This window comes from Erpetoichthys calabaricus, chromosome 13 (genome assembly GCF_900747795.2).
Source record: "Erpetoichthys calabaricus chromosome 13, fErpCal1.3, whole genome shotgun sequence".
Taxonomy (NCBI): Eukaryota; Metazoa; Chordata; class Cladistia; order Polypteriformes; family Polypteridae; genus Erpetoichthys; species Erpetoichthys calabaricus.
The window spans coordinates 113,236,325-113,248,738 of record NC_041406.2 but is presented as its reverse complement, the minus strand read 5'-3'; positions in this window follow the sequence as shown (position 1 = coordinate 113,248,738).

Below are 12,414 nucleotides of genomic sequence, written 5' to 3'. Positions count from 1 at the left end.
AAACAAAAACAACAAAGCTATAACTATATATATACAATACAATACAATTTATTTTTTTATAGCCCAATATCACACAAGAAGTGTGATGTTTCATTTATGTTATAGATTGAGCTAAGGGGGGCAAGGCCTACTGGTGAACAGGGGAACCACCCCAAGTTGAAGGGCCTGTAATTCCTGAAAGGGCTGCTTGGGCATTGAGTTCCTTCTTTATTTCCTGCTGAGTTTCAGGTTAATTCTCTTACTTGGCTGGAAGGCCATAATGGAAGGACAGCATGGGTAGAGGTTCATACCGGCTTGGACGATGCATATTGCTCCACTGTTTATTAGTAATTTGAAAAAAAAATATATAAATAATACAATAGCTATGAAATGTTATTAACCCCTATCTGTCCTGTTTCTCCTCTTGGTAACTCGCTGTGGCACTTAGTTCCACTGCTCTAATTGCAAGCTGTTCTTCTTGCCCATGGAAAGACACCCAAGATACTGGGAATCTCAGAATCAACAGGTGAACAGATTCTGTCATTGTATTAGACGGCCCAGCTCAGACTCTACTGTAAAATGCCCAGGAGGCGGTGGGAAGCTGGTTGGTCTCTAGCACTCTGACTGTATCTGACTCTATCATTGACTTTGTTTGTTATAGCTGACTGTGCACCTGCAAAGGTTTATTTTCTCCTGCAATGCTCCTCTATTGTCAGTTGGCCATAATTCAAAAATTAATTTAATGGAGCTTGTGGACACTAGGGGTCATTGTTGCCCCATAAATCCAACAGACAGACATGCAGGACACAAGGTAAAAGCACTAAGAAGTATTTTAATTGACTTTCTTCCTTTTTACAGTGCCCTTCAAGCACCACAGCCACTATAAACATGTAAATAAAGCACAAATCACAATAACCACAAATCTTCTCTCTCTTTTCTCCTCCTCCGCACCTCCCAGCAAGCATTGTCCACCTCCTCCCGACTCAGGCTCACCTGTTAGGTTCTCAGCAACCCTTTATATATTGCCCGACCTGGAAGTGCTTCTGCTCTTCCATCCACGTGACCTACCAGCACTTCTGGGTCAGATGGAGAACTCAAGTTTTTAATCAGCCGAGAAGTACTTCTGGGCTTCTGTCCCCATGACTTGTTAGTACTTCCAGGCTAGGTGTGAACCGTGTTTCCTAATGTCCTGCAGCATCCCCTGGCGGCACCCATGGTACCCAGCAGGACTGTGATAAAGAACTCCATGTTCTGTGATGCCCTGAGGAAATCTGGAGTACTGTTACGGTCCAGGGAAGCTGCCAACTAGTGTCTTGGGGGAGGCAGTGTCTCACAGTAGCTGCCTTCCCCCGGCCTTCCAGTCTCTGGGCGTCCCGGGCTGGGTTGAGCTGCCGGCCATCTATTACAGAGATATAATGTTGGTTTCTATTTATGTTAATCGGTTTCAAAAGACTTTACTTTCCTGCCTGTTTAAACAAATCTGTGTGTTTCTGTACTCACTATGTAATCAGTTAGTCAGTCATTTTCCAACCCACAATATCCTAACACAGGGTCACGGGGGTCTGCTGGAGCCAATTCCAGCCAGCACAGGGCACAAGGCAGGAACAAACCCTGGGCAGGGTGCCAGCCCACCACAACTATGTAATCAGTAATTTGTAAAGTTTGTAATAGCATTTACCTGTGAACTTGTCATCGTTTTCAGCACCTACACTCAGTGAAAGACGCTATACAAAAATGAAATGAATTGAATTGAACTTTAGGGCAGCAGCATTAAAAGCAGTGGTCAGTTGTAATTCTGCCAAATAGGCCAGCTTCATATGCAAGATATTGTGTTTTTTTGGAATAAAAATGAACTGACTCGACACATGCCAGATTTTTTTGATTAGCTACATACTGTACAATGTTCTCATCCTGCGTAAATTGCACTCCATCCATTGTTGCTTTCTAACTTGTCTCTGGCTCCTGATGCCCCTAAATTGGATTAAGTTGTCTTGAGCTATTTAAACTATGTTGGCACGGCTCCACACTATCCCCTCACTCTTGTCGGTTTTCTGTTATTTCTGAAACTCTGTGCTTTGAGACACCATAGTGTAGACACTAAAGTCAGGAAGAGATCCAGTTACTGTAGGAGAGAATGATTCATCAATCGATATTTAAATACCATCATTAGTAATACACTGGAGTAAAAAATAAACTGTAATTATGAGCAAAAAGAAAACAGGACTGCGTCACTCTCTGTCCATTACGGTACAGCCAGGTTGTTGCCCTTACTCAAGTTTATTTCTTTTTTAGCATTTTTTTTTTGTTATTTAAATATAATGTTTCATGTCATGTTATTAATGCTGTTTTTGGTTTTGTTTTGTTTTTTTTTTGTTTTTCAAATTTTAAGATTTTCTTTCTAACAGCAAAGGAAAAAATAAGGAAAACAATTTTAAATTGTGACATTAAGGATCCAGGATTACCTAATTACACAGCTGGACTTATGAAGTGTTCAACAGCTTTGCCATAACAGTAGTGTTTGTGGTTTGTTTTTGATTTGCTTTGCTTTTATACATGTTTGGAATCTTTTTCTTTTGTCCCCTGAATGTGCTTTAAGGTACTGTCTTTTGGTTCTGATGTAAATTTAGTTGCATACTCCTAATTTCTACTCCATTTTGCCTTGCCTTTATGCGTTTGTGATCCTGTGGAGACTTCTTTTACAAATCTTTAAATATAAATTAACTTGATTGATTGGTATTGTTAGTTTCTTCTGCTCTGTTTTTGTGAATTTAGTAATTGAAGACCCTTACCCCCATTTAGGACCTGTGTAGGCCGAAGCGTGCCAATTTGTAGCAGTGCTATATAATTAACGTCGTCATAAATGTATTTTGTACTGAGTCCCATCTTTCGTAGCATTGTCCTGTTTATATGGTCTGTGTGTCTATGTAAATATGCTCCCCTGGAAACAAAGGGGGAAGGACAACACAGGAACCGTGGTCCCTCATGAAAATTTGTCCTGTCAATCCCATCATTTGCATCCGGGTCATTCGCTATTTAAACAGGAGGACAACAAGAAAAAAAAAAGAAATTCCGTTCTACTATACCGCCAATTCATTGCACAGCCAGGAGAAAGCAGCTATCATGTATACCTTTTTCCACTTGCCAGTTTCAGCACCTGACAACTTCACCTTTGCACAGCAAAACCCTGGAGTTCTGGACTACATCGATGTACTGAGGATAAGCACGGTGAGACTGTTTCTTGTTGTTTGGGGAGAGGAGCAAGCCATCATTTTCATCTGTATAATTGCCATAGGACACTTTTTCTAGCTCAACAAAGTTTACAAACGTTATTCATTTCCAGTTTAATCTTCTGGACATTTATGTGCATTTTGTGTTTTCCATGTGTCTCATTTATTTCATATTTAGTGTGGGGCCAAGGGAGTGTTCGTGTTGTATATTTACTTTTTTGCTGCACCTTTTTATTATTACATTCCACTTCTGAGGTTGAGTGTTATGTCGAGTTGGTTGGGGTGTGATATACTGTATATATTATTTGGAGTTTGTTTCATTTTTTTATTAATATATACTCACTTTATTATTTTACATATTGTATGTCTTTTGCCTTATCGTTGATCGTTGATTGGGGAAGTTTATTTGGAAAAAGTACGGCTTGTTGGATCTAACGCCCTCAGCTTGCCAGGCCACAGATCTTTGTGGTGTAGCTGCCGGTTAAGGAGAGTGAGTTGGCCTTTACAAATTGAGTTGGGGTTAGGCTGTCTGGGGATTAATCCAAGGGACGAGACCTGTACTTTAGGTAGGCCTGGTCTTTCACTATGACTTTTGAGGCCTGCTCCCCTTTTTATACTTTGAGGTGGAAAGGTTTGACAAACACTGTCCTTCCAGCTCTAAGGCAGAGAATTCTTCATGGAGCCCAAGAAGCAGAAACTTGTGGTGCAAGATGACTAAGGTGGTGACACCATAATATAGAAAGAAACATTTATGGAATAAAATTAAAGCTTCTGTGTGATAGAAACTTGATTAGTGAGGCAGATCTCTAAACATTAATAGTAAGAAAAATAATTTGTTACATTACCGTGGAGTGAGCAACGTTTCAACTTGGTTCCTAAAAACACTGGGGAGTAGTGACATGCTGATTAACAAATGCAAGTAAAACTTTAGCTAAACTCTGTACACATGACAATAATGACTGAGTGGATCTATTAAAGCATTCAAAACAAGAGAATCGCCATCCTGATGTGTGAGTAGCATCCAAGTCATGACTGCGCATTAATATTGTAAGACATCAACCTCTCCTGTATTGTTGGTCCATCTGCTCCAATATTAAAACCTATGACATCACACTGACTGACCTACCTATTAAAAAGTGAAAACAAATGGCTTAAACTGTTTACACAAGAACCCCACACCTTATTCTGGTTGGCTTGAGTCAACCTTCATCAATATGCTGTGCTGACATCACCATATCTCAGTTGTAAAAGACTCTCCTGTGAAGGCTTTTCATTCCTGCTAGACTAGTTGACAACTGTGAACTTGCAGTCATAAGTGAATGTGGGTGTGTGTTTGTAAAAGTGTCTCGTCATGGACATGTGCCTTTTAAATGGTTAGTTCCTGCCTTTCAACCAGTAATGCCAGGATAAGCAATAGCTCCCATGAAAAGACCAGTGTGTTAGATAATAGATTATTGGACTTAGCCAAGATGGCCTGGTTCTCCCTTCTAGCACGGCACATACTTTGTGCCAAAAAGTAATGGAGGATGCTCCATCCACCTGCAGTCCTATAACTGGATTACATGAATGTGGAAAATGGGTGAATCTACAGTATATATACAGTATAAAATATTAAGGGCCATCCACCTGCTATATGATTACTTGCAAATCACTGAGGCTAGAATCTTCGTTTTGGTCTTAACTGAAAGCTTATGATGTAATACTCAGTGGTGATGCAAAAAATGTGGCTGGTGTCAACCTCCACAAAGTTAGCAGGGTTCATGTATTTCTTACAACAAATTGCATAGGCAAAGTGATATAGAAGATGACGTGGCATAAAAAAATGAAGTGCAATGACATCAGCTAAGCATGAAGCAAATTGCAGAAACCGATTATATGATAAGAAGAAGAATGACAGCTCTGTCATCTGCTGAGTGTCAAGCACATATGGCTTGGCAACCAGCTGATACCTATAAATTGCTTGGGCTGGAACCTTGGTCTTTGGGGGACTGGAGGTCTGTGTGTTTTTTAGTGGATTTATTAGTATTCATAAACATGCAATTTGAGGGCTAGGCTATAAAATGCAAAATAGCAAAGAATGGGAAATAATTTTAGCAAAGTACAGAAATCTTAGAGAGCAGGCGCTGAGTGGAAGACATGAAATTAACAGAAACCCATAAGTTAAGAAAGGCACAATATTAGATTAAGCATGATGTGTAATAGTGTAGCATGGTCTTCAGAGCTAACAGATTCAACAGTCTGGATTTGAATCCTGTGCTGTTAATACATTTGCAGTCTACACAAGTCACCATCACCCCTGTTGTCATTTGTTTACCTCCTTCTTCTTCTTCGAGATTCTTTTATGATCCCAGTTTGGCTATGAGTCAGTACAGTATGCGCAAGTGTGTGTCTGTGTGTGAATGACCATGAGTGGGCTATTTCCTGTCTTGTGTGCATTCTGACTCTCATTATCCCAAAATTAGATTAAATGAGTCTAAGACTGTTATGCTATGATGTTTGATAATAATATAACTTACTAGTTAAAGGTCCTGGCCAGGTACGTATGTTTATATAGTGGGTTAAGTTAAGAAATCAAATATTTATGTTTTAGTTAAATGTTAATTCTTTTCTCAATGCAGGCTGAAATGCAAGAGTCCCAGCCGTCATCTACACTACTTCTCCATCAATTTCTCTGCTCTTGTGAGTCAAGACGTTGTTCTTTTTGTGTAGGATGGGATTCCATTTTTGCTGGGATGGAACCTTGAATGCTACATCTTTGCATTTTATTGGTTTAGTGTGGTTTCACAATTAGATCCCACATTAATAAACTGGATGGCTTTTTGAATAATTGAATCCATGTACCATGTACCATGTACAAATATTCTACAATAGGAGCCTGGGGGGATATTGGGGTTTACAGAGATTAGATTAGATAAACTTTATTTAAAACCATGGGGAAATTCAGGTGAATATAGAAGCAGAAACATAAAAAACAAGGATACAGACTCACAGGACAAATAATACAGACAATCAATCAAATGAGAAAGAAAATAAATGAATAAAAATAACCTTAACGAGTACATCGGGGGGAAGCATTGAAATGCCTAATAGCAGTGGCCAGAAAAAAATCCCCAGAGGTGTTTCTTAGCACACTGTGGTGGAATGAGCCTCTGGCTAGAAGTGCTCCAAGGAAGGGATGAAGGGGATTGTTCATCATGGCATTCAATTTTGCCATCATCCTCTTTTCTACAAAAGTTTCCAGTGTGTTCAGGTTTTTCCTTGTGATGGAGCAGGCTTTCCTGATACGTTTGTTCAGACACTTTGCTTCTTTTGAGCTCAGGTTGCTTCCCCAGGAGAATGCGGTGTAGAACAACACACTGGATGCTATGGACTGATGGAACATTTCCAACAACTTGCTACATACATCAAAAGTACATTCTGCTCTGGCCCTTTCTGTTCAGAGCTGCTATGCTGTCAGACCAGTCCAGTTTGCTGTTTATTGCTGTTTATGTGAACCCATTGTCAGAAAAATGACCAACAGACATCGTAAAGATTTGAGGCAGCCACCTGTACAATATGCCCTGGCTGCAAAAGGTTAAAGTTTCAACAGTTCTTCACAATACTGAGTCCAAAACAGAACTGAATATGAAGAGGTAAGATGGCGGCTTTAAAGGCTGGTGGAGGAAGTGAAGTCATTGATGCCGGAACCCGATTTCCCGAGAATGGTCTAAAAGGAACTGACAGAGACAGTCAGCACACCTCACCACCCCCTGGTCTGGTGTAGAATTACAATTACTCAAGCCTTTTAGCTGCCTCCTACACGCACATGTGTGAAACCATTCCTCTATTCATCCATCCATTCATCCATTTTCTAAATCTGCTTATAACATCACAAAATAATTGCAAATAAGCCAAATTTTGTTTCACAAACAATTTCACAACTGCCATTCCTCAACCCTCTATGAATGGTTCACACGTCTACTAATCAGTGGACAATTTGCATATCACTGATCAACTGGCCCTTTGTCAATGGTGCTAGTCTCTGTGATTAAGCAAAGGTACTGTTTATAAGGTTGGGGAAACCTGCAGTCAATTGAGACTGAGGAAGAGACTTGGATAAGTCTCGAAATATTTCTCCCACTTAAAAACTTTGTCCAGATGAACAGAATCAAATTTCTAGGATTTCCTTACCTGGATTATTGAGCATGCATCGAGACATCGAGAGCCACTTTGGCAAGGATGGCCTAAAGCTTGTACGTGAGTATGAGCAAACAGCACGCAAGATGGCAGACTGCAGGAACCATCTGAGATTCAGCCTCAGATGTAGACAGAGCGGGATCACTCCTAAAAGTCTACAGATGAAATCGTCAGTAAAAGGCCTGCGAGCTAACAAAATCCTCCAGAAGGCATAGAGTCAGCTGCTAAATGAACGGGTGAGACAAACTAACTTCACTATTGATGTTTTAAAATCCAAAGAGGAGCAGATCCTCCAAAGACTTTCTTCACTTCTAGATGAGAAAACACTTCAGCAGGTGCTTGAGTTCACCGAGAAGGCTCGTCTAGCACAGCATGAAAAGTCTAAAACCAGGCAAAAGAGGAAGTTTGATCTACTTGCTGTGCACCACAAACACCAGCACACTATTGGGAGTGTCCTCCACAACCAGCAGAGAGAAGGATGCCAGACAGAAACTAAAGATGTGGACAAATGGGTGAAGAACTTGTCTGACAAACAACTCACCCAAGCAGAGAAAACCATCCTTTCTAAAGGGTTAAATTTTGCTGTCACACCGAAACAAATCCCGCTAGTGGAACTGATCACAGCCACAGAATCTGCTATCAGAAACAACAACATTGCTGATTTGGAAGCAGAACAACTGCGGATAAAAGTTTCGGCATGTCTCAGCAATGCAAAACCCCCTGCATCCAATATCAGCATTGAGGAGAGGAAGGCCCTCACGGCACTCAGCAAGGACAACAACATCATCATCCTTCCAGCGGACAAGGGGAGATGCACAGTTGTGCTAAACCAAACAGACTACCATGAGAAAATTTTATCTCTGCTCAGTGACAAAAATACTTATGAGCCCTTAAAGCGAGATCCAGGTAGTGGTTACAAGAAAAAGGTGATAGATTGTCTTAAGCAGTTAGTTCAGGACAATGCTATTGACCGGACCACATACCACAGATTATACCCAGGGGAATCTACACCAAGTCTGTATGGTCTACCAAAAATACACAAACAGGGTGCTCCTTTAAGACCTGCATGATCAATTCAGTCACGTATAACATCTCCAAGTTCCTGGCCGCTGTTCTTAACCCGGTGGTAGGCAGCTCAAAACACCACATTCAGAACACATTGGATTTCATGGAGAAAGTGAGAGAGGTCATTATGGAGGCAGAAGAAACCTTGGTCTCATTTGATGTTACATCTCTATTCACTTGTGTCCCAGTGACTGAAGCAGTGGAGGTAGTACGTAAGAGATTAAAGAATGACCCCACTCTCAGTAAAAGAACCTCTCTCAACGCAGACCAAGTGTGCCTGCTTTTGGAACTGTGTCTTCAATCAACATATTTCATATACAAAAGCCAGTACTACAAGCAGAAGCACGGGTGTGCCATGGGTTCCCCTGTTTCACCTATAGTAGCCAATCTATATATGGAAGAAGTGGAAAAGAGGGCTCTATCATCCTATCCTGGAACACCACCGAGCCATTGGTTCAGATATGTGGATGACACCTGGGTGAAAATCAGATCTCAGGAGGTACCACAGTTCACAGACCACATCAACGGGGTGGACAAACACATCAAGTTCACCAGAGAGGATATGAAAAATAACAAGCTAGCCTTCTTAGACTGTGAAATTTCCATCGTCAACGGGGGACATTTGAAAGTGGATATGTACCGTAAACCCACACATACGGACCAGTATCTAAGGTTTGACTCTCACCATCCACTAGAGCACAAACTAGGTGTCATTAGGACTCTACAACACAGAGCTAACACCATTCCCACAGACTCAGAGGCCAGGGAAGCAGAAGAACACCACGTCAAAAAGGCCCTGAGTAAATGTGGATATCCCAGCTGGTCCTTTGTCAAAGCAGGGAGGACACCTAAAGAACGTTCCAAGCGATTCATGAGAGAGGAAGGACATCCACTGCCTAAGCGAAAACCCTTAGTGATCCCGTATGTGTCCGGAGTATCCGAACAGCTGAGGCGCATTTTCTCGAAACACCAGGTCTCAGTGGCTTTCAAACCCCAAAACACGCTAAAGATTGGTCCATCCCAAGGATCGGGTCCCACGGTACAAACAGAGTAACATAGTTTACGCAGTTAAGTGCCAGGAGGAGTGCCGTGAATTGTACATCGGGGAAACCAAGCAGCCACTGGCTAAGCACATGTCACAACACAGAAGAGCTTCCTTGTCAGGCCAGGACTCCGCAGTCTATTTACATCTACAGGATAGTGGTCACTCCTTTAAAGATGAAGAGGTGCACATCCTGGACAGGGAGGAGCGCTGGTTTGAGAGAGGAATCAAGGAGGCCATTTACGTGAAAAAGGAACGACCATCTCTGAACAGAGGAGGGGGCCTAAGGGTACATCTGTCGCCATCTTACAATGCTGTGATTGCAGCCATTCCTCAACCCTCTATGAATGGTTCACACGTCTACTAATCCGTGGACAATTTGCATATCACTGATCAACTGGCCCTTTGTCAATGGTGCTAGTCTCTGTGATTAAGCAAAGGTACTGTTTATAAGGTTGGGGAAACCTGCAGTCAATTGAGACTGAGGAAGAGACTTGGATAAGTCTCGAAATATTTCTCCCACTTAAAAACTTTGTCCAGATGAACAGAATCAAATTTCTAGGATTTCCTTACCTGGATTATTGAGCATGCATCGAGACTTCATTAACAATTGTGTTTTGGAAATGAAAAAGTGTTTTGGGGGTTGAAAGAAAAAGTTAATTGCTAATTACGGGTTTGGCAACACCACTTGCCCCTTTTGGACCTGTATATTTGTCAGAAAAGAGTATAGATGAAAATAAACAGGCAAGATGTCTTTTCAAAATTGGGCTAAACACAAGCCAAAATACGGCAAAATAATGTACTCTTACAAAAAAAGCTGTTACCCAGTGAGATGACAAAATTATTATCCAAATTAGCAGAGAACAACATGCTGAACCTGTGGTCTTAGATGAGATTCCTCTTTGGCCAGTACAAAACTTTGTACATGCTGATATGTGTGCCCTCCCATCAACCCCAGCACACTCCTGCTGCCTGACGAGAATTGCAGCTCTCACATCAGCACTGGATTATTGGTTACCTCCCTCCATTAAAACCCAACTTCCCAATACTACATATAGCAAATATATTAAGTGGGAACAACACGTGCAACACACAGCAAAGTTTTGTGAAAATCGGATCAGCTGTTTTTGCATGATTGACAGACAATCAAACAGACACAAAGATGAACAGCTTATCATTTTATTCATATAAATATAAAGAGTACCTTTTCTCAGCTCAAAGCAATTAAGAAGACCAGAATTCATTACAATATTTATACACATGCCCTCACAAACTCATGAATATGTATTTTTGCAATAGAGGCAAAGGAAAGTTAATTGAGGAAGTAATCAAACCAGCAACTTTGTGGTTTAAATTCCAGTGTCTTAACTCCTCCAATTTGCCTACTGTGGCATCACCACCGAGGCACGACTGAGGCATGAGGTGCTCTGTTAATAGTGCAACTGTTCAAATTAAAGGACCTCGGGATGAGGTGGCCAGTACTTGGTTCTTAATTAGAAGCCATTCTCTTGTTGTTCAGACATGACCTAAGTAGGTGGGTCTCATCCAACACACAAAAAATCTTAAATGTATGCATTGTACTGTTCTTTTTAAAAGAAAATTTAAAAATGTGTTGAATACTAAATTAACCTCAGCCCCAGTATCCCTCTGTTTTCTCATTTTTCTGTAAAATATATTTTATTGATACTGCTTTTTCATGAAAAATGCCCAAAGGTGCAGACAATGAAAAAGTAATGAGGTAACTGGTTAATCGTTAGGAAATGTGTCATCTGTTCTATTTTTTCATTGGCTACTCAGTACACAGAGAAAAAATACAATTAAGATGAATTACATTCTATACAATCTAATGTGTTGTAACAATGCCTTTTTTTTTGCATTTTATACAAGTAAAACCCAAGGCAGACAGCCATCTAATTAAACAAGAAATGAAATTAAGAACAGAAAATTAAGTCAGATTAAGAAGAAATGTCTGCACTCTAGTCAGAGTTACTTACTCCACTCTAGAAATTCTGATGTTGGTGTTTGCCAGCCCAGTAAAAAAAAATCTGGAACATGTGGCCACCAGATGGCGCACTTCACTGTGTTTCCAGTCAGTGCATCATTGGTGGCCAGTCAGGTTAGTCAGGGTGTCACAGTGCAGGAAGGTAATGAACTTCAGGACCATCGTAGAACAGGTATATTCTCACAATGATGTTCTCCTGTGCTTGTGGTTATTTAAGTTTGGTCTGCAGACATGAATCAATTGGCACCCACAAGCTGACTGTCATTATGGACTCATTCTGTTTTAAATATACCTACTGTTTGCTCACATAAAACATTTTCTTTCCAGCTTCTGTTATATCATGAGTATCAAATATCTAGGATCACCCTATCTGTTATGCATGTTAAGGTATAGCAATTTCTTTTTGTTTCATTTCTGTGTATGATATTTGTGATGACACATTGCTTACTTCACACAAGGTATTTTTACCATTACATTTCTTTGATTTCAAATAATCATTGGAAACTAAAAATATCCTTTTGCTTTCACTAATCTGTTTTGGACTAATCTGCACTTTACACCACCTCAGTGGCCTTTCATCTGTCAGACTGCTCATCCATAGTGATTCATGTAATATGTTTTACACTTTGATAGTTATCAATCACTTATAACTATACAACTCTTGCTGACGTCACTCTGAGGCAGAGACTGCCATTTCCAACAACTTGAGAGATGCAAGACTGAAATTTTGAAAGTTTTGGGCAGAAAACAAATACAGTATGAATAATTGTCTAAATCTGGCCTGTCGACAGACAGAATCTCTCCAGCTTTGATCCAGACTTTGACCCGTTCATATCTCTTCAAAATAAGTGCGCATTCATTTATTAATTAACAAATGTGTATTTGGTGAGGTTCCTCTCAGTGGCCTCTTTCAGACATATTTC